Consider the following 23,452-nt stretch of genomic DNA (forward strand, 5'->3'; position numbering starts at 1 on the left):
GAAATTAAACTAGCAACGAATTTTGTAAAGAAATATGGCATATTCTCATTCTTGACCTTAAAGTTACGCTTATGAAATATAATGTCGAATGCACAGTAGTTAAAGCCGGTGAACCGAACTACCATTAAACCACAAAGATCCATTAAATCTTTGTCTCGATTTGCTTTTGATTCCGAAACTGAAATTGAGGTCAATAGCCGGAGACTTAACCACTGCATTATTTGTGTCATTAACCCGCCTTCATGGTGTGCAGCGATTATAACTAAGACGAACCAAATCAAAACCCAACGACAATTCAATGCGATTTATTAAAATACCGTTAATTAATCAACTCAAATATTACTTTTTGGCGACACAATGGGATAAAAATTGAATAGTTTATAACTCCAAACATCCGCAAACAGATATTTAATAAGGTTTTTTTACCATCTGCAGATTAATGAATAATCTTTGCGCGTGAAACAGCGACCGCTTTCCACGGTGCGCTTGCGCTGGGGCCGACATAACGGCGCGACGGCCGGCGACGCGCGCACGACTCACGCCAGCTCCGCGTTACTGCTGCGCACGCGACGCGAGTGACACAACGCGAGTGAACCACGATACTGTGACTGTGCAAGTGCTTTATCCCAACTATTTACAACAAATATCTTACTCCCTTGGTTGTTTTACTGCGTGTGTGGTTGCCGTGGTTGCTAATCTTGCCATCATCTCGACAGGTAAGCTATTTGCGTTAGATTCGGCCTCTTTGAAGGAATTGTTCCGCGGAATGTTATTATGTATTATTGACTTTCTAATTGTGTTTAAATATGTTGATTTATACATTTTCTGAATTATTCACGTCGTATTTGCATAGCCCCGTTCTGTTTTCTACTTTTGTTTCCAGCCTATCTGATTAGTGAAGAGATTTTGTGATTAATAGCGATTTAAATGAGTTCTTAATCAGCAAAGTTCATTCGTTAAGGTTAGTTTTACAATTTAAATGTTGTGTATCATTAAAATTTGGCAATTTGTTAATTTGCCGTCTGTTTACCCACATTACAATATTCGCAAGGTCGGCTAATTTCATTGGTAAAAGTTGTTTTATTTTTTGCGACTAACTTTAGGTGCGTATTCCGTAACTGTCTAATTTGTATCAAATATTATTATTAATTAGGTCATACAAGGTTCTGTGATGGTTAATTTAAACTGACGTAGCAATACAAGGTTCGTAAAGGCCGTATAAAGAGACGAACAAGCGAGAAACTCACGGCCATTGATTCAAATCGCCAGATTGTTGTAATTCAACACATTTACATGAAAAACATAGGTACTTATAAGTAGAAAAGTAAGTCATATTAATGTTAAAACTGTGAATGTAAAAGTTTTAAAATGGTTGAGATGTTTCGTTTGCGAAGAGGAGTCTGAGTGGAATTGTTTTCGCTCCGTTTCACTGAGCTCAAACTTGGTGTGCGTTCAACACCCGTTTTCTAAACTCATCTCGCTGACTGAACAAGGAAAGCAAGCTAACATTTCGTTTTAGACATTTGTAATTCTGCGTTTTACTTGTTATTTATGTGTAAAATCTAACTAACGTTGTTTTTAAAGAAAGATGGGACGCTAAATCGTTTCGAAATTTGAATGTTTACGAAAAAAACTCATTCATCCTTTTTTTTTTAGTCGTCCTCTGAGTCCCACTTCGGGGCAAAGGCGTTTCGCTTTTTCATCCTAATGATTACAAATTAGTGCCTATAAAATTAGGGAAGCGTAAATTAAACGTTTTATTTTAATTACCTACCTACTAACTACTCGGTACATAAGTCATATTTCATTAAAATCAAGATTGGCTAACAAAAAAAAATGTTCTCGAAGCTAATCTGTAATACCTACCTACCTACCTACCTACCTAAATTATGTTTCAACAACTTTAATGTGTGTAATAGCGATTTCATTGAAAAATTTGCTGGGTAGACCTACATTTATAATATCTTGATTTAGTGTTCTTTTGTTATATTCTGCTAAAACAAAATTTAATACTTAGGCAGGTTTTTTCGAGACTAAAATAATACTTAGGTACCTACCTACTTACCTGTAAAAAACAAAATATCTATAGATATATTCTGCTAACAACTCGATAATAATGCGTACATTGGCTAAGACTTTGACTGACCGAAAAAGGTGCATTTGTGTCCATTTCCTCCTCAGCTTTTGCATAATCTGTAACAAGAAGAATGCTTCAATATTTCGAAAACATAAACTCTACATTCCGTAAATTCACTATTGGATAAGTAAGACCAGATGTCTTTATTTGAGACTTAATTAAATTCTATTTGCGACAATTTTGACATGAATAAATGGACAAGCAATATGTACATCGCCGGCCAAAATCTTTGAAATAAAGTTAAGGGTTCAACCAAAATGTGCAGCATGCGAACACAATCAAAGTAAATAGTGCCGAAACAACAGGCATTCGGAGCAAAAGGCGCTACAATAATAAATGAACCTCAAATTTTAGTCGTAGTCCTACGTGGTGTGAAAATCTGTAACAATATTTGTAATAGCATCGAGTGGAGATCGAACCGCCACCAACTGTGTACACACGCGATGTAGGCTAATGTCTGTCACTTACTCGCTAGCCGTTTTATTGTTAAGTACGTTTTACGATCGTTTTGTTTAAAAGGTAATTTTACTTGTTACGATATGAGAATTTAATGTGAGGAAAATTAACATCCGAATTTCATATACTTAATACGGTGGTGATCATTGATGGATCGATGGGATTGTTTCACCATACTTCTCTATGAAAGACAAGTCTTAAACTAATAAGTACACTAAATATTGATAGATGCAAATCACAGAAATAAAGTCTTTAATAATAATGGTAGCTACCTAGTATCTAAAATAAGTATTCGCTTGATTATTTTCCTTTAATTATTTCCTCCGCAAGATTACGTTTGTCTTGTCACGCACCTTCGACTTTATTTCATTTGTTAAATTTAAAAAAACATTTCAGTTTTATTGTCTTCTACTCTATTTCAAATTAGCGACAAAATGCCACGAGTATGTCATAAGTGTGCTCTTTAAGCTCATATCTGAACCAAACCAATTTATCCAATACGTTTCTACAATTCTACCTAGAATTTAAATCCATGGGAAATAAGCACAACACAAGTAAGCAGTAATTATGTACTAGAAAGCGAAACAAATCGATGATGTTATGTTAAACATATGTGGATGTAGCACGTGATAAAGTAATGCCTTGAAACGATAATCCGCTTAGGTTTATTTTATTGAGATATTCTCTCAACAGCGGACTGGCAGATTATGTTAATTTAAGAGAAAATAGAGATAGAATAAGTAAGAAAGTTTAAGGCTTGTTTTAACACTGGCTGATAAGTATTGATTAGTTCGTCCTGGTTTACTAGAACTTTGTACGATGTAGTAAGGTACTTAACTGAAGTAATATACCTACTTCGGTTAAAATTAAGTAATTAAATCAGTTGTATTATTTAGCTTGCTTGTCGTTTCGGCGCTAGCTTGTCTGATTGTGGTCGCAAACTGCTCATTGGTTTGGTTGGACACTTAAATTTATTAGAAAAATTTTGTTCGGGCAATGTAATGTTCATGTTTAGCGCATGGTTATGTCAAAGTTGTCAAACGTTCGCTGATGTTTCTCAAATAAGACATCTGACGATGCAATGGAGACATGGTCTTAATCATCCAAAGGTAATCTTCGTGTGTCATGAATATGTTTAAAGTTCTACACATTTGACTCCTTACATAAAACGGAAGCCTATAAAACCACTTAGAATAGTTGCTTAGAACTTAAAAACATTGTAACAAATGACAATGTTGTCCAACATGTTCGGTTATAATTGTTACACGCTAATGAACCGCCGGTAACCACTAGTAACCTCTGGTAACCGCTACTTATACAGGGTCCACAGGTTTACGGAAGTAAACGTGCTAAGTGGATGAACAGTTTTACATGTTATTTCTGTGAGCTGGGAACAGGTGTGTTTTGGACAGGTTTAGAATATATTTTTGTTTGTTTGGTTAACGGTTGAGAGGTTTTTGATGGCTGTATTAATTAGTAGGGTTCAAACCAATGCATCTTTAGTAATTTGATTCTACGTTGACCACAAAAAACACGAAAAGAAGAAACTAGGCACCTTATTTGTTTTATTCCTATGTTGGCCACTGACGCCACGAAAAAACGCTGCGATCAATCTGAAATTCTACGTAGGTAATTCGAATGAAAACTTGAAAGACTAATTGTTGCGTGTTTTGTGGAAGATACGCCTATTGCCTATTTGTAATTGTGTTCACACCTATCTTCAGATATTTTCAAATCCCCAGAATAGCTCCTCCTATTAGTAACTTCGTATTTTTACAAGCTTTGTTTTAGTTTTTAATTGATAAAATTAGAATATAGGTAGGTACGTCTTGTAAAAAGCATTTGCTTTTCTTCAGACTTGAAATAAATTGCCAGAAATAAAGCTTAGCCCTTCTAAACTAATAAATTCAGATCATAACTTCATAAAATTAGAACGGAATTGCCTTCTAAGTTTAGTTTGGTCACCCGGCTGCGGCTGACAAGCGTCGAAAGGAACCAGAATATTTGTCGCAATCAACGATATTTCGTCGCAACTGCGCTATGAAAGTGTAGAAATTATGCGCATGTAGTACATACTATGTTACGTTGTGAAACTGTATAGATTATGTGTACATGCGTACGTATATAGTTCGATAGATTTATTGAAAGAGTGATGGAAATATGTTAGATTTAGTACCTAGTTTTTGTAACGGTAAATAAATAGCTACATTTTAGTAATGATCAGGCTCACGGAAAAGTCAATTAGGATCACAATTATATTATTATAAACAAATTATGGCTGATAAGTATTTTGTAAACTTAAAATTACGATGTGATTTTCGACACATTAACCGCATAAGTTTATTAATTTATCTTATCTTTTAGATTGTGAATTTTAATAGTGCTAATGAAACAATAAATTTAGTAGAGCCATTTTGTACCTTAATTCACTTTACAGTAACATTAAGGCGTAATGTTAATTCAAGAAGGTAAATAAATCGTTTTAAAGCTTTACTTTTTCATGGATGCTGAAATTTTGTTACAGCTTATAAGAGGTTTCTAAGACTATGTGACTAGGACAACAGGGTTGAAAAGTATTTTGGACTTTTCTATTAGAAAATTTTAAGCTGCCTAAGTTTCTTGTCGAAGTTTTAACTAGTGATAAGACATAAATGGCCCGTCTAATTTTATGAAATTTTACAGATTTGCGCAAAACTTGTGTTGGTTTTATAATAACTATGGTGTTAAACTAACTAAGCGGTCAAAACATAATTTCTATACTAGTAATCGTTATAGACATCCCTAAATTACAATTCGCTTATTTTGCGAGCGAAACGGCGTGTGTCAGCTAGTCTACCAACATTCTCGCTTTACAATAGCCGGCCAATAATTCCTAACAAAAAATCGCATAATTCAGTATACTAAATACGTATGTAATGTTGAACAACAATAGATTTCATACATACTTTATCTATGGTTTCTCGCTAACAATGACACGGCGCCATGTTGAGCCATAGACAATACTCCTGCACTTGTTGCACTCGTTTTTGTTGTCTATTGATAGCTTTACGAGGGAATTTGATTGTAATAGCGTGTTATATATGAAAAAGATAAATAGTATACATACATATTATATAGGTAATTTGTCCTAGAAAAGTTTTATTGTAAGTAAAGCAATGTCATACTTATATTCTACTTGATACTTTTTCATTCAGTTTTTCTTTCTTAAACTGAGACTGCCCCCGTGGTGCAGTGGTTAAGGTCACCACGCCTTCGCCATTGCGTCGAGAGGTCGTGGGTTGGATTCCCACACGAAACATTTGTGCGATCCACTAATAATTGTTTCGGGTCTGGTTGTACTTTTTGTCCGTTGTTTGTATGTAAAGTCCCAGCGACACAAGAGCAATTCTTAATGCGGGAGTTGTCTTTTAAAGATTTTAAAGCTGCCATCTTCAGCCCTTCTAGTCCCCAATTTGGTCTATTCTCTCGACCTACATATTGAAACAAGAACGATCAATCCGTAACATCATTTTGCAATGGAAAGTTCTTTAAAATCGTTGTATTAACTAAAATAACTTAAAATCGACCGCCGTGAGAAATGTACTATTATATTTTTTAATTCGCGTCTAATAGCTTTTCTTAGGTTTTTTTTTTGTTCAAAATTTGTTGTATCTTGTGTTCTAGATTGGTTTTATTCTTAAAGATGTAAGTTGGTCTTTGTAATTGTAAACTTTTACTGTTTTCTTTTGCGAATTCTGTTACGTATTGATTATGAAAGAATGATAAAAAATGTGTTGTTTGTATTAAAAAGTAATTAAACTTGCTTTTTTAATTTTAATTGTAAAAATCTTTCGTCGCCTATTTTCACGCTTATTTCAGTACTCAATATAATGTTAATATTTTTTAATTTTTTTACGAGAACATATTTTTAGCATTTCACCTTAGTGCTTTAGAGATGTTCAAAATAGGAAACAATATACCTAAAAACAATATGAGCGAGAATTGTAAAGCCTAGCATAAGTATTTTTTTATCTTCCTTAAATTCCTTCATTGCCTACCCTTTACAAATTTAAACGACATAAAAATACAAAAAACTATTATTTAACCACTCTGGTATCGGTGTGGCAACATTGCGTCATAGGCCGGCTGCACACTGTCGACAAAAAGTCGCAGTTGGGCAACTGTTCTCAGTACTGTGTCGTGTGTACATTATTGTACATACCGTAGTAATTACAGCTTGCGTTTACGTGATTGTTATTACCGATATCTGTGGAGAATTGAGTAAAAATGTCGTATGAAACGACGTTCCGAATCTTGTTGAGGAATTTGGTGAAGCTAATTTATTTATAAAATTTTTGTGGTGCTTTATTGGTTATTTTTGGTTTCTGACACCAGTTATACAGAACTTTTCACCTTGTGTACAAAAATCCAGTATAGTTAAAATTGAAAATTTCAAACCATACCTTTCCTAAATTTTGTTTCACCAATCTCTGTTTAACTAGTTTTCTGCATATACAATACAAATAACTAGATAACCTGTTTAACTAAAATAAATAAATTGGAATTTGAAGACTTTAAACTTCAGTTATCATTAGGGAAAGGTTTATATCATTTTTATTGTAATTTAACAGCACATTTCTTCATAGTTTAAACTGAAAAGTAGTACCTATAAATTACTTTTGATAGATACTAACTCGCATTTATACAACGTGTCCCAAAACTCAACGTCAAAACGAAAACCTGAGCTAGGCCGAGTTGTGTAGGCTCTCAAAAAATAATTTAAAAAAATCTATCTCGTGTAGTTTAAAAATGACAACCATTTTTGTAAAATTGCCACCCTCTGATGAGTTTAGTCTACTGTGGCAACAAATGACTTCTTTTCTAGTTCTTTTTTCAAGTGGAGTGTTCTTAAGTAACGCTCCTACAAAATTCAATTCATTATTTGCACACAACTTCATTGGAATATCAGAAAATATCCCTTTTATGGCGAATTATGCCGTGAACATAATATCATCACTCAACTTTGACAGTCTGTCCTGAAAAATATTTGTACTACGCTTTTTCGGCATGTACTTTCAAAAGTTGGCGCATTTAATGAGCTTTCGAAAATGGTATAACACTACCTATACTATTTCATAGACGATGAGAAAATAAAAAAAATCTTAAGATAGTCGGTATTTAACGTATTATTAGTTCGTCATAAAACTTTCTCAAAATTATTCTAATGTCATCTAAGCGTTCTGTCATGATGTTGTCCTGGTAGATTTCGGATACGGCGGTCAGTTTCATTGAAACCAGCCAACAGTGCAGGTTTTTGTTTATAGTGGCCAAGTGTGTGCACAATACACAGGTACACTCTCATAGTCTGGTGGGACGGCAAAACCGTCACGACCAGAGAGAGGTCAGGCGCAGGACCGACGGCTTTACGTGCTCTCCGAGGCACAGAGGTCCCTTACCTCAACTTCCTACCTGCGGGCAATCTCTGAGAATTTTTTTAACAGAAAATCTCTAAAATTACTTTTTGGCTCGACCCAAGATTCGAACCCGAGACCTCTTGGGCGGCAGTCGCATAAAGCGACGAAGAAATTTAAGAGTGGGACGGATAGTGACGCTACATTCATGGTGTTAGTGACATTTATTGTATTTGGGATTGTTTAAATAAAGATCAATAATTATTAAAAATCTAATGATCATTTAAATGAACCTTTTCTTAATCGTCAATAATTAAACATTACTTCTCTTTAATTACACCTCACAGAACGCCTAGATGACATTAGAATAGTTTTGAGAAAGTTTTATGACGAACTAATAATACGTTAAATACCGACTATCTTAAGATTTTTTTTATTTTCTCATCGTCTATGAAATAGTATAGGAAGTGTTATACCATTTTCGAAAGCTCATTAAATGCGCCAACTTTTGAAAGTACATGCCGAAAAAGCGTAGTACAAATATTTTTCAGGACAGACTGTCAAAGTTGAGTGATGATATTTTGTTCACGGCATAATTCGCCATAAAAGGGATATTTTCTGATATTCCAATGAAGTTGTGTGCAAATAATGAATTGAATTTTGTAGGAGCGTTACTTAAGAACACTCCACATGAAAAAAGAACTAGAAAAGAAGTCATTTGTTGCCACAGTAGACTAAACTCATCAGAGGGTGGCAATTTTACAAAAATGGTTGTCATTTTTAAACTACACGAGATAGATTTTTTTAAATTATTTTTTGAGAGCCTACACAACTCGGCCTAGCTCAGGTTTTCGTTTTGACGTTGAGTTTTGGGACACGTTGTATATTGGACAGCGAAAAGTAATATGTATTTATGTTCTAAAATGAACGTGCTTTGTTAATTCCATTCAAACAAAGTAGTTAATATTGTTATGTTGATTGTAAACTCATATTTCCGTCGGCACCATACTTATATACATGTATAATGTAAACATACTTAAGGTTGTATTTTAATTAGTTATACGTATATTATAGGAAATACTTTATAACGTATAACCCGGTAATATTATGTAGAATTATAATTATTACAGTGCATATACTCGTAATGGAATAAATGTTAAAATAACTGTTTGAGTAGTAACAAAAGTAAGTTATGTTACGGAAAATGAATGAATGAAATGAAGTTTGTAAGGATATTGCATAGTGACGTTCTTTGATCTCTGCCTCCACCTGTAAAAGAAGAAGTGATTTGATGTTATTGTTTATGTATATTACGGTATTTTTTCTGAAAATGCATTTTTATTCAAATCGTTGGACGTGGAGCCAACTGAATAAACATTCAGCCTTGTAAAGGCCAAATTAAAATGACTAAAGACCTGCAGCGCGATTCTCGATAATCGGAACCATCGAATATCGACAGTTTGACATTTAAAATGTACTGCAATTTTAGTTTCTGCGACGTCTGATAGAGGCGCTGATCAGATTTTCATACAATTTATTTCGAGAGCTAGTCGGTTGTCGGTAGTCGGTTAACAGATTATATGGAATGTGCTTTCAATCGCAAATTAACATTTTCTTAGCACCACAGACGATAAATAAACCTTATCTATTTCCTCAACATAACTAGAAGTTCTAAAAATATAAATAACTAGTCTTGAGTACTTGAGTCAAAGGAAATATCATAATTAATGTAATTGGTGATTAGGTAAAGTTATTTACATCGGCGCCTGCCTCTCTTTATTAGATTATTACATGAAATTATATCATTAGTTTATTTATCCGGTATTTGAACTGTGTCTGCTTCAATCTGTTTTACTAATTCAATTATTTAGACCACTTTATTATATCGTTTAGCCATGATTAGTTAACGGTCAGTAAAAGATCAGAGACGTCAGCAACCTTTGATCAGAAGATATTTGTCTCTGATCGAACTACAAAAGACACACACTCGTAAAATATTAGTTTCTGCCTCGAATCAGTCATCGTTATTATCTCGGGCTGTGATTAAAGTGATATGCTTAGGTACTGTAAGTTGGTAACAACGAAACTTCGCATAAAATGTCGATTGATTTTTAGTTCGATTTCAATTATTTACGTACTCGTTGAGTGTAATTACAATATTTTAAACCTACTGTATTTCACGAAAGTACAAAACCAATAATCAACCAATTTTTAACACACCATTTTTTTATTGTATTGAATAACCCATATCCTGTGCTAAGTGTCACAGGTCGCAGCGTCTCACGGATACCAAATATTTGTGCTCATAAAAAAGTACGCTTCGGAAAGCCTTTTTACAACCAATGCGCAATGTTACAAAAAATACTGGTAAAGAAAGCAAAACACTTGATTTCAACAGCAAAAGGGATTTTTTCACAAGTGTCTAATGCCTTAAAATGTTAAAAAAAAAGATATATATCGTAGCTATTATGACTGTCCGTTTGTTCAATTCCTAGATTTTCCAGATATACATATAGTTGTATTGGGTCCTTGTATCCATTTGCAGGTTTGTAAAATGCAGTGTAAGAGCTGCATAAGATTGTGCAGATGTCTTTGAAAACAAAATAAAGAATGAACTTGTACGTACTTGTTGAGAAAACACTGGCGTGAAATTACCTTCTGGGAACATCTAGCCGTCATAAAGATTTAGATCTCATTTAGCAATAAGGAACGGATTAACTCGCAATGCAGTTAGTTGTGAATGTGTACACATTACACTTGTACAGTAAGGCTTGCTGCACACATATTCGGATCGGCACTAATCGGCTTAGGCGGGCGGTAAAACCGTATAATATATGTGTAGATGAACGTTCGAGAAAAATGGCGCTCGACATCGCCGCGCCTGATTGCTTAGACTTTGTCCAGAAGAGGTCAATTCAGGTAACGAATTTATTCACTCCTTCTGGACACTGTCTTACCAAATTGTGACGATCGGACCCGAAGAAACTCCCCGATCGGTGTTGTTGAACAAGTGTAGTAATTGCTTTAAGTCGTTTTTGTTGCTCGAGAAACACTGCCGATCCGAATATGTGTGCTGCAAGCCTTAGCCTAGTGATGACGAGATTGTGCTAATCGCTATGAGAATCTTCGCAATACGTTATTACTTATTATAAAACTCAATTAGATATTGCGGTTGGAATCTACTGTTTTGTTAGATAAGGATGGTTTACTGGTTTTGTCATCTTGAAAGTTCAACTGTACTTTTTACGTGGTAAATCCACGTAAAAAGTACAGTTGAACTTTACTGTTCTTGTGTATAAAAGGTTTTTTTGTTTCCTAAATACATATATCGACGTCTGGTGCTTGAGAAGACTTGTGCACTTTCATTGCATGCATTTAATGCTGCGAGGCATTATAAGGAATTGCAGTGCAGTGCCAAAAAAAGGTAGAAGTTCTAACAACTTCTACCTTTTTTTCTTTGACCTTTTGTCACCTGTTTAGTTCGCTAATCATGTGATAGTCCAGCTGAGCTAATTTGATAAATTTATTTGATGAAGTTGTAGTTTTCATTAACATGCAGTAGAAGGACAGTCTTTATTATACAGAAGGCATTTTACTAGAATAACTCAGCCCATATAAGGCAAATCGTACACTTTCCCGTACAACACATCTCCCATGCAACTCCCATTCTAATTAAGAGGTAGCTAGGATCCGCATTCCGTACAATTCACTTGGAAAGGATCCAGTACTGTTGTAAAAGGCAATAAGCCCTATCTAGATACTAAAACTGACTCAATAAAACTGTCTAAAGTTCAAGGCGAACTTAGCACTTTAAGTAGGACGTTCCGATTGTATTACTAGTGTTTAAAACACTTTACCTACTATAGTAACTAGCTTTTCGCCGTGTAATTCCAGCCACTTCTGGGATAATTTCCAAAAATCCTCTCTTAGTAATTCTCTTTTTCCTAAGGAATCTTCATACCCAATTTTAACTTTCTACGCTCAGTTGTTTCGACTGTGTGTTCTCTCCACCAGTCTGTCACTCAGTAACGAAAGAGTTTTATATACATTTAATGGTTGAGGATCTGTAAAAATACGGTGTATAGGTCATAGTTAAATATGTAAGTAATAGAAAATAAGCCAAAAATGGGAATTTTTACGAAGTCCGTAGTGCAGTGGTTGTAGTGGGTACAGTGTCTCCATGTAAATTTATGTCCATTATTTGTCTTAAAATACATCTGCTGTTTGCAACTCGAGATAATTTTCTGACATAAAAAAACTATATAGAACGTCAAAAATTTTGCCAGAGCAAATTATTACCGGATTTCTGAAAAATACACTTTTAACCACGTTTCTATTACCAGTGTGACATAGCAGTTATCTTCGATCTCAATTCAGTTATAATGCAAATCGCACGCGTCCCTTGCATCATACGATGCACACGACTTGTTCATGTATGTGTATGTGTTACAACTACATCTGTGAATGAGACAGTTTGGTGATTGATCTCTTTAGTTTTAAACAATAGACTTCAAGGTTGTGTTGTGCAATGTTTTACAAGTGATACGAAGCTTAGCGCCATGTGTTTGGAACGACTTTGAGCTGTTTCAAAAGCTTTTTTTATTTAGGCTCGTATTTTGCGCGGTAAAAAATCTTTGTGTAGGAACTTTTTCGTGTACCTTTTTCAGTGTAAATTCTCGAGAAAGCAGGGACACAGACCTTACATACAAAAACGTTTGATGTGTATCTATAATATTTATGCTTTAAAGTATTTTTCAGATAAATTAATAAATCATTGATTCGCGATATCATCTTCAGAATAGGGAATATTCATGTATTTCTTTTTTGTCTTAAATCAATAGTTTACTATTTTATAACGTAGAAAAAAATATTAATGGGCTTCAAAATACTCTAGATACTCTCAAAAATGAAATTTAAACTTTTAAAAAAATTTAAGCAGTTCAAACGCCGCCATTTTGCGCGCGCTTTACGTGACGTCACATGATACGTCCAGTGGGTGTTTTCCTTACCGTTTACTGTGGACTTTTCAGTTACTTCGAAATATTTACAGTTTTAATAACTTTAAAACCATGGAACAAGTCAAAAATTATGTTATGAGTATTGTATAGTACCGGAGTGCACAAATACTACTCGAAAAACACCCGACAAAGTGTTTTTTCGGATTTCAAGTGATGCGAAAATACGAAAACAGTGGTGTAAGGTGATGAGAAGGGATAATATATCTCCTAAATCGTGTTTATATTGTTGTGAAGATCATTTTAACGTAAGTGTACTTTATTTATATACAGCTTATTGTGAATTAATAAAAAGTAAGTTTTGCATTAGTTATTGAACATTACAAAATTCGGTTTAAAATTAACCTAACCTATAAGAAAAGTTCAGTACTCAGTTATAAAAACTAACTTCACTACATAGTATAAAACAAAGTCGCCCATTTTGTCTGTAGTCCCTTCGTATGCATAAAACTTTAAAACTACGCAACGGATTTTGATGCGGTTTTCACTAATAGAAAGAGTATTTTCTCCGACAGGTTTTTATATATAATTGAAATACATTGAAACTATATTAGCTGAGTTATAGCGATTTATGTCCAAGAAGTCAGAAAAAAAATCTAATTGAAGATTGCATTTGTGCGTGCGCCGCTTATACCGTTGGATACAAGTAAGAACAATGTATAGCAAAAACATTGGTCTTTATTAGTTCTACAAAAAAGTCCGCGATGACATATATCCAGCTTTTTTATTTAAGTCACAAGAACTACTTTTCTGTATTAAAAAAACATTTAATTCGTTGGGTGATGTTTAACTGTTGATATAACCAATAATACATATATCCTTATCAAAATAAGTAAGTTCCTCATCACGAGCATTTAATTTAGATTATTTTTGCAGTTTACAGTGTGTTATTTAGACATATAGTTTAGGAGATATCACGATATTAGTATTGCGGCACGGTACGGGCCGGCCGCGGCGGCGGGGGCAGGAATATAAAAGATACAAAAAGTACTAAATCAAAAATTAAAATAGATAGTGTACCTACATAAATAAAGTACAATCTAATACATAAAAAAGGTAAAGAAAAAAAAATAAAAAAAATAAAAGGAAAATAAAAAAAATAACATGTATATCTACCTACAGGTAGTTTTTAATTGTAGATAGTCTTTAATTTTAAATATATGGGAAACCTTTCTCAACGTTAAAATGAAAATGTATGTATACCTTATATTATATTTCAAAAAATGAAGACAAAGTTAATCTTCTAAAAATAAATGTACCTAAATAAAAAATAAGTAAAAGTAATAAAATGTAGAATGTACATAATTTAAAAAGTAAACAAGAAAATAATAGTTAGATGTATATAACAAAAGTAGGTAAGTACATAAAAAAAAAACAAAAAATATAAAAAAACGGTACATAAAAAATAAATAATATTAAAAAGTAGGTACCTACTACGACTTTGATCTATACATATAAGACAAAAAAAAATCTGTACATTACTTAAATATTTTTTCCAAAAACTGATAGGGGGGGCGATCAAAGAAGAGTCACAGAAACCAAAAAACATTTTAATATTTTAAACGCGGTTAAGGGAAAGAGAAGTTATTGTGAATTGAAAATTAGTATCCAATATGTGTTGGTGCGTTGACTGTATTTGTCGAAGTAGCGGGATACACGCAAACGAAGTTGCGCGGGTCAGCTAGTTCTATATAAACTACTCTGATCTCTGCGCTCGTAATATCGGGATTTGATGCAAAATATGCTGTCATCATGAAAGCATCTATTTTCGGTGATTGTCCGATTGTGCTTTGACAAAACCAGCTTCAGTTATCGTCCTAGATTCACTACAAATCTTAACTAAACTTCACTACAGTCAGCACAAGAATACAGGTTTAAATTATTTAATGTTTTTCACAAAAACTTGTAAAACAGTATGAGTTTCGACGCTGATGAATACAATGTCGTGTGAGATGACGTCACATTTCGTTCGACCAATGGTGGCACGTTTTGAAAGTTTGAATTTCGCTCCCTTATTTTGCACTTTTTGAATATTATTTTAGGGGTTTAAATAATAAGTAAATAAAAAAAAATCCTTTTCATTATAATATTACGATAATAAGTATTCGAGAAAAAAATATTTTAGGCCATTTCAAATTTTATGCATATTCTCTATTATTATTAAATTAGAAACATATAAATATGTACTAAACAACTACACACCTATTTCCGTTCAACAAAAATCTCCCCAAACTACACAAACTGACTAGTATCACAGTTTAATGTCAAAATGTTGAACATCACATTAGCAGGTGCTTACATTAGGATTACAAGATTCGATTTCGTTTCGCAACACGTGCATTGCGCTCACACGTCGCCCGTCGCGCGGTGCACGGCGCAGCCTGTGTGCACTAACTGCGTTATGATACTGTCACGACGCTAACTGTTCTCATTAAGGGCTGTTTTCCAGTAAATGGAAGATATAGAAAATAGGAAACTGAAAATTGTAAAAGTCGCTACCCCGGTACTATTGCGTCAGGTTCGATTCCCACACAGACAATATTATTTGTGCGATCCACAAATAATTGTTTCGGGTTTGGTTGTACTTCGTGTCCGTTTTTTGTATGTTTGTAAAAGTCTATAAATCTCCTCCCTTTTATTAATCAATTTTTTCGGTGACTTGTAGGGAACTAAGGTAAATGACTAGCTGACCCGCGCAACTTCGCTTGCGTCACATACGAGAAATGGGTCATATTTTTCTCCGTTTTGTAACATTTTTACTACTTCTCTGCTCCTGTTGGTCGTTGCGCGATGTAATATAGCCTATAGCCTTCCTCAATAAACAGGCTATCACACAGTAAAAGATTTTTTCAATTCGCACCAGTAGTTCCTGAGATTAGCGCGTTCAAACAAACACTTCAGCTTTATAATATTAGTATAGATATAAATCCTGGTAGGTATTCGAAAAAGAAAAGCTAGATTAGAAAATTGCAATTATCCGCACCACATCCAGATATCATCAATCCTAATCTTTATAGTTTCTATAGTATATCTTTATAGCTTTAGTCTCTATATTATAGCTTTCTCTGGATACAATTCTGAACTGACACAGTTGAAATGAACGATCGATGCCGTTATTGTTCGGATCTGCGCGGGCGCGGCGATTAAGGCCGTTCGCGACGCGCATGCGCGTGTGATCATGTCCTATCATTCGGTACGACTCTATTAAATGATATGATTGTATATACTCGTATGTAGGTGAAAATTATGAGATTTGTACCGGTGACAGTTGTGCTTAGCGGTCTTTAAACGATCAGTGAGATTTACAGGTTTAGTAGACAGTTCATGGATTGATTTCTTACATCGTAACGTTTGGCAAAATACCAGTCACTATATAATTGTATTCTATGGATATACAGTGGCTTGTATTCTAAGGCTTAAAAATCAGAGTAGAACTTGACTTCTCTCTATGGTTAATAATGACTAATCTAACACAAAACTAAGGGTTAAATCTGCCGAATAAATTAGAATTCTTTGAATAAAACAAATTTAAAAAAATCCTTTAGCGGAAAATTAGGAAAAAGTCTTTCAAAACACCCATTTCAATGGCCCTTTGGTCGTGTTTAAATAACTACAGACAAAATTTTAGATTTACAAAATAGAGTAATTTCTAAAGCCAATAACATCAAAACTACGTCATTACTATATTTCTTCACTCATGTTTGGTAGTGCTACGTGTTGTACGTGTTAAGTCAAAGATCACATTATGATGACCGAGTGTTGTACCGGCCTTGACCGAGCCAAATATTTGCAGGTTAAGTGTAGTTATAGTGATTATGTGCTATTCTTAGACGAAAAGAAAGAGGCTATTTTAAGTGAGGTAATTTTGGTTATTTTTGTTGTTTAAATTTTATGGCTCATTCAAGCCACTATAAGCTATGATTTTGTATTTAAGTATTACAGTACCTAGGTACTATAGTCTATCGGTAAATCTTGTACCCTATATAATTTGTTACCGAAACATAATAATAATTTGAAGACAGTGTGTTGCCATTGTAATAGGTGACGCTATACTGCCTTCTTTCTCTAAAAAAAAAGTGCCGAGTGTGTTAATTCCGGTTATAAAGTATTTGTACAAAAAAATGCATTTAAAGATACTGAATATTTTTTTCATTTAGGAATTACAAACATAGACTTATCTATCTAGACAAACAAACTTTCGCATTTATAATATTAGAAGAAAGAGAATGTAATCAATAAGGAAATGTAAGTATTCTTGTTAGTTACTTGTAAGTTGTGCGACTATTAGCTAATACGAATTGTGCGTTGAAATGCGTGCCTTACGTAAGCAAGGGCTAAGTAGGACAAAAACTAGATCTGCTAATGTAATATTCGTATTTAGGTACAAGTTTTTATGCCATCAGGAAGAATTTATTGGTAACAAATAGATTAAATGTTTTTTGAGAAAAAGAGCCTGTATGACAAGATGTATGGATGTAAATGAAGGAAAAGAAGTTTGTAAGGATCGTGCCAATTGGCGTTCTCTGGACTCTGCCTACCTTTGGGAGGAAGGCGTGATTTTATGTACATATGTACTAGCTGACCCGCGCAACTTCGCTTGCGTCACATAAGAGAGAATGAGTAAAAATATTCCCCGCTTTTGTAATTTTTTTTGCTGCTGCTCTGCTCCTATTGGTCGTAGCGTGATGATATATAGCCTTCCTCGGTAAAAGGGCTATCTAACACTGAAAGAATTTTTCAAATCGGACCAGTAGTTCCAGAGATTAGCGCGTTCAAACAAACAAACGAACTCTTCAGCTGTATAATATTATAGTATAGATGAGACATTTATCCAACGACATAATGTGACTGAGATTTTAACCAATAACCGTAGTGCCTCGTATGGTGGGTGCGAATCACACCCGCGACAAATATTTGTGTAATGAGCACGAGTATATTGTTCTGAGTTTAGTTGTAATTTTTCTACCTGTATAAGTATGTATTTAGAAGTATATAAGTATGTTTATCAGTTATTTGTTTACCATAGTACAAGCTCTGCTTAGGTTGCATTCAAATGACCGTGTGTGAGTTGTCCAATGATATTTATTTATTTTGATAAATTCCGATTGATTTTTGTACAATCCCTGTACATTATTCAATATTCTGTAATGCAGATAGCATTGGCGTTCTTGATTATCAATGCATCGCAACAGACTCGTCGATATTTTGCAATAATTTTATTTTTTTATTTATTATACCTACTTAGTAAAATGCTGACAATGTTTGATATCGAACACCTTTCCCGGAACTTGCTTACTATTATTTTTATTGCATTCCGATATAGACCTTGTTACAATAATGTAAACAAATGCATTTCTACATTCAATAGGTAACATATTAAACAATTCATTTGCAGACAGAAAGATCCCGTAATTTTTTTTTGGGACAACTCACATCTGACGTTTATTGCAGCGAGGTGACCACGTTAAGCAAACGTGCTGTTGGCGCAAAAGTTTTCATAAAACAGATATATACAGATAGACATAATGAAAATCTTAATTCAGGGTTCGATTGATCCGAATTGATTTAAGCAAATTAACTTAAATTTCTAGGCTATCCAACATAATGTAGTTATCGAAGATGCCATTAAACACATCCTACTCGTCCCGATTGTCTATAAAAACGATTCTTTACCAATTAGCTTTAAATTCACTATAACCGACTAATAGTTATGACACAGCTGCCATAACACTTGGTAACAAACTAATGAGTGTATCAGGTGAATGGGCACATATATGTGACATAACACTGCGTTATTGCTTCCTGATGCCTCTTCGGTTCATGTGGGAGCCAGTGAAGCGGCTGACAGACGGATCAGAAATTTCAATCATTATATCAAGAATAGATATTTCAATCTTTATATCAAGAAAGACCATACTTAGATCGCTTAAAATTGTTAATACATATTATCTGTCTTTCTATTTATACATATGTTACAGTCGGTAGGTACTACAGAATCCCGAGAGTTTGACATTTAAAATGTACTTCAAAAATTGTTCCTGTTTTAACCGCTAGAGGCGCTGATCGGGTTTTTTGTACAAAATATTTCGATGGGATTGCTAGTGGTATAGAATTGCGGTAGATTGTTTTGTCACTTTCAATCGATTTTGAAAATGTTTAAGAGTGAAAAAGACTAAACACTATAATCAGAGCTTAGTTAGCGACGTTTATGTAAACCAGTATAAATTCAATGTAATTATGACATCAAGTATCCATATTTGACACCTTGCAGGCTTGTTCTGACTCACAATCCATACACGTAGTAAACACCAAAATGCTAAAATACCAGTTCCGTTTTCGTTGCTAAATCGATCTGTAAATTCAACACAATTTATTTAACACCAGAGTGAAAACTTAGGACTTAGGACGTCTTAATTACTTAATATAATCTATAGGTATATAATGTAGTTTTTATTTGTACACGGTTTTTTTTCAATTGTTGAACCTCATTTGATTGACAAAAGCAATAAATATCAGGAATCTCTCTAAATACTAAATAATCTATCTATCTGCAATGCTCTATCGTGGCTAAGATATTATTGTTTGAAGTTATAATTTTTTTTATATCACGACGTGCCAGACCAAAATCCAAATGCAAAAAACTATCAACATCTAAATTTCCAGCAGCCGGCGCCTGACGTAACGGATAACACCGTAAAAGTAACGGCTGATATGTATGTATGTACGAGTGAGTCTAGATAGTGAGAGAATCTAGATCTGCGTGGCTAAATATCGTGTGAAACTACAACATATGATGACATGAGCCACAATGGCTTCTGCAACTGTCCTGGATACGAAACTTGTTCAACTATTGATCACGAGAATACTTCCTTAGTTCATATTTAGGAGAGTATTATAAAAAGGAAGAAATAGTTACCTGTTTGGATGGATTTAGTACCTATATGTGTAAGAATTGGAGTAAAAGATTCTGATTAAATGAAGTGATTCAGGATTTAATTGAAGTGGTAAAAAGCTTAATAGTTTTAAATGTCATGGGTACCTGGATATGGGTAGCACAATGGCAGCTCATGGGTCAGTAAAACTGAAAAAAAAAAACAAAATACATAATACAGAAAATACGATGCGTAGATCTTTTGTCCAAACAAAACTTACTTAAAAAAGCTTGTAAAACATATGTATGTATATTCTAGCTCATGCTGTAGCTCTGGCACGTATCCATATTTCAAAGATTTCCTGTGAAACGAATTGGCGGTAATTAAACGCTTATCACGTTAGCATCGAAAGTTCGTTATCGAGATCAGCAATCTAAGTTTTTACTCAAATCAATAACCAAGCATTAGCAGTTTTCAATAACCACATCCTTAACACCACGTTACATGCAAATCGTGGGATTCTCATACAAAAACAAGTCAGTTATGAAATAATAGGCGCACGGCTCACACAATGCAGTGCGGCTTTCTAACTATCACATAACATGAGCTAATTAATTGTGTATATAGTGTATATACTTAGCTACAACACTGGGAAGTTCGCAGCCATAGGGAAAATACGACGTTTCTCTTTTTGTCGCCGCTATTCTAATTGATGGCGTTATGTAATGTTGGTAATATGTGACAATTATTGTGTTATGGTTGTCATGGGTGATTAGAAGATAAAAGAGAGAAATAAGACCCTTAAATAGATGTTTGGGGAATCAATGTTTAGGTAAATGTCGTGAAATTTCCTAGGATTGAAAACATCTTGCGTAGGTCCAAGTTGTGTGGGTATGGGGATGCATGTACGATCGTACCAAGTGGCGCTTTTTGGTCTTTGCCTACCTCTATGGGAAAAAGGCATGATATTACGTCTGTATGGAGATCCAAGATTTATATTTATTGTATCAAAAATAACATACATATTTGTCTTTTGTCATGAATGAATGATTTTTGCACTTATTAATTAAATGCCGGCTGGTACTTTACCTGTTTCGTATCTGAACATAAATTTTATCTTCAAACAAAACGTTTCTATTATACAATTCTTAATAGTCCAAAAACGACTTACTGGTAGCTTACAAATGGGCAATAAACCGCACATTACACCATTGAACAGTATCTATTAGAATCGTAAATAAAGCACGCACACAGGCGCAATATTCGGCGGTGGATGGTAGCGAGTAGTGCGCGGGTCCGGCGCTCGACGCGTACCGTATTGTGCGACCGCGCACTTGCGTAAGGTGCTTCTGACTGTACAAGATGTAAGATACTAGCGGATAGTTAAGTATAAAGTAGATTTCAGGCTTGGAGGTGATTTTTTTAACTATATGTATTGAGTTTCTTTGGGGTAGTCACAACAATTTAGGATTTTGTGTGAAGGTGATTACTATTGGTGATATTCTTGATTGTATTTACTTCGAAGCAAGCACAATTATGGCTTACAGCACAGAATCGCTAAGTACACGCAACTGGGTGTAACCATGGGACTTCTTTAGAAAATCTTTTCTCAAAAATATTGCATACACTTAATAATTCTTCGTCCACTCTAACTTCTAACTACAAAGCGTATTTGCAAGGATTAAAAGTTTTTAATGCAATAATTGAAACAATGAACAATCAACATTTATTTTCAGGTCCGCGCCCCAAGCGGGAAAAGGACACCCTATTAGGGCTATTAATCATCGCTGTCTGTCTATTTTCCTTTGTGTTGTTGACGTTGGTATACTTTCAACAGCCTTTGAAGTAAGTGTGACTTCTCGCCAACTCTCATGGTAGTTACCACACGTTTCAAATTCTCCCACGGCGGTAGAAATGTGTGCGTCACCTTGAGCGGGCGCCGCACCAACAATTGCCACAATTAGACGATTGTTTTCGCAACCTGCTCGTTTGTCCTGGGACTACGCTGATTATACCTGATCCAGATGCTTGTAGGGCTGCCGGGGAACACTACAGAAAGGGTAAATTAGTACTAGTTTAGTATAATTAGAAAGAAGTTATAGTTCTTCCAGTCAGAAACTTTCTCTTAAGGTCATGGGTGTGGTGTGATCAAATAAGATATTCGTCCTATAAATGTCCTAAATTTTTCTAACGTTTTAATTGAGTTTGAAAGCTAAGCAAAGATTGAAATATACTGAAGATATCATAATTATCACAATTCCCTTCTTTTTATCAAGAATTTTTTGTACCGTCATTGTATTTTTTACATAACAAAAGGAAGAGAATACGTTTGTTTGTACCAAGTGACCAACAGCTTCCATTCAATTTATGATAAAACAATTAGTACACTACAGTTCTATCTTTTACTTAACACACGACAGAAGTCTTTTTCGCTATTGGCAACCCTACTAGTCATGAGAAACACCCTTGCCAAAAATATGTAACGTATTTAGTGACGTATAATTATGTACTATTGTATACACAAGCTATTGTACTACACGGTCAAATATAAAAGCAGTCGTTTGACCTCAAACGGCCTCCAACACAATGACCTATGGGATTTTGTTGCATTACATTTTGATAATAAGATGTTTTCTGTTGCGTCACGTTATGAGGCTTTAATTACTGGCACTCGTAGTAGTTATACAATGTATTGTTTGAGTAAAAGTGAAATTGTAGTAAGATACTAGTTTTTTATAGTAGCTTGTTCATTATAAAGTAATAAGTACGGAAGAAAAAAGCTGTTGAACCAAATTGCAGGTGGACTTCTAAATACTTCTTCAAATAATCAAGCTTCTTTCAATACTCAATTTAATTTAAAACTAGGTATTTGAACCGCCCGCATACGTAAAATTTCGCCTTTTCCCAGTAGAGGTAGACCGAGGCCAAAAATTACCACTTGGAACGATTCTTACAATCTTTCCTTGATTTATGTATTTTAGCACTATACCTTTTTGTAGCCAATTAATTGTCGACTATTGGGCAAAGGGGTCTCAATTTTTTTTTATAAAGTCTCTCTGTCTTTACCACGATGAAATAACTTACTGTTCATATCTTAGTCAGTTTACTCTTTTAATCGATTACCAACAGTGAGAGCTAGATACAAGCACCTGATTTCATCTAAGCGATGATTAGTTGTTATCATAACACGGTGCGGAGGAGCGTACCTCATTAGATAGAGGAGTGAGGAGTGATCCTCCCGGTGTCTGGGAGTGTCTCGGAGTGTCTCGCTTATCGCCTCATATCGCATAAATATCTACAGACACCGACGCCAATTACATATCTATGTGTTTTAGGGTTGCTACTATGGATAAAACAAATAATAATTATAACTCTTTGTACGGACGGGAAAGGATGAAAGATCATGCCGTACAATCGGCCACTTTGAAGTTCTTACATAAGACTTAACAAAGGCAAAGTTGCGGATTTTTTTTCTATGTAAAAACGGAACTCGGTTCAACCCCCGCGGCTCCGTCACGGTATGTTGAAAGATTAAACTAGCAGGTTTTCACGTTGTTAGCCTTTTAGTAAGGCTTTTAACTA

General features: G+C 34.4%; 1 protein-coding gene across 4 annotated transcripts in view; it reads left to right on the forward strand.

Moving 5' to 3' along the window:
* The first annotated feature begins 492 nt into the window (after positions 1-492).
* The window catches only part of LOC142986038 (uncharacterized), a 150,847-nt gene continuing 127,887 nt past the window's right edge, over positions 493-23,452 (forward strand). For all 4 annotated transcript variants that reach the window (XR_012960334.1, XM_076134372.1, XM_076134281.1 and 1 more), the window contains exon 1: positions 493-716. The gene's annotated coding sequence lies outside the window, so the exon portion shown is untranslated. The remainder of the gene's footprint in view (positions 717-23,452) is intronic.

The sequence above is a fragment of the Anticarsia gemmatalis genome, chromosome 1, assembly GCF_050436995.1.
Source record: "Anticarsia gemmatalis isolate Benzon Research Colony breed Stoneville strain chromosome 1, ilAntGemm2 primary, whole genome shotgun sequence".
Taxonomy (NCBI): Eukaryota; Metazoa; Arthropoda; class Insecta; order Lepidoptera; family Erebidae; genus Anticarsia; species Anticarsia gemmatalis.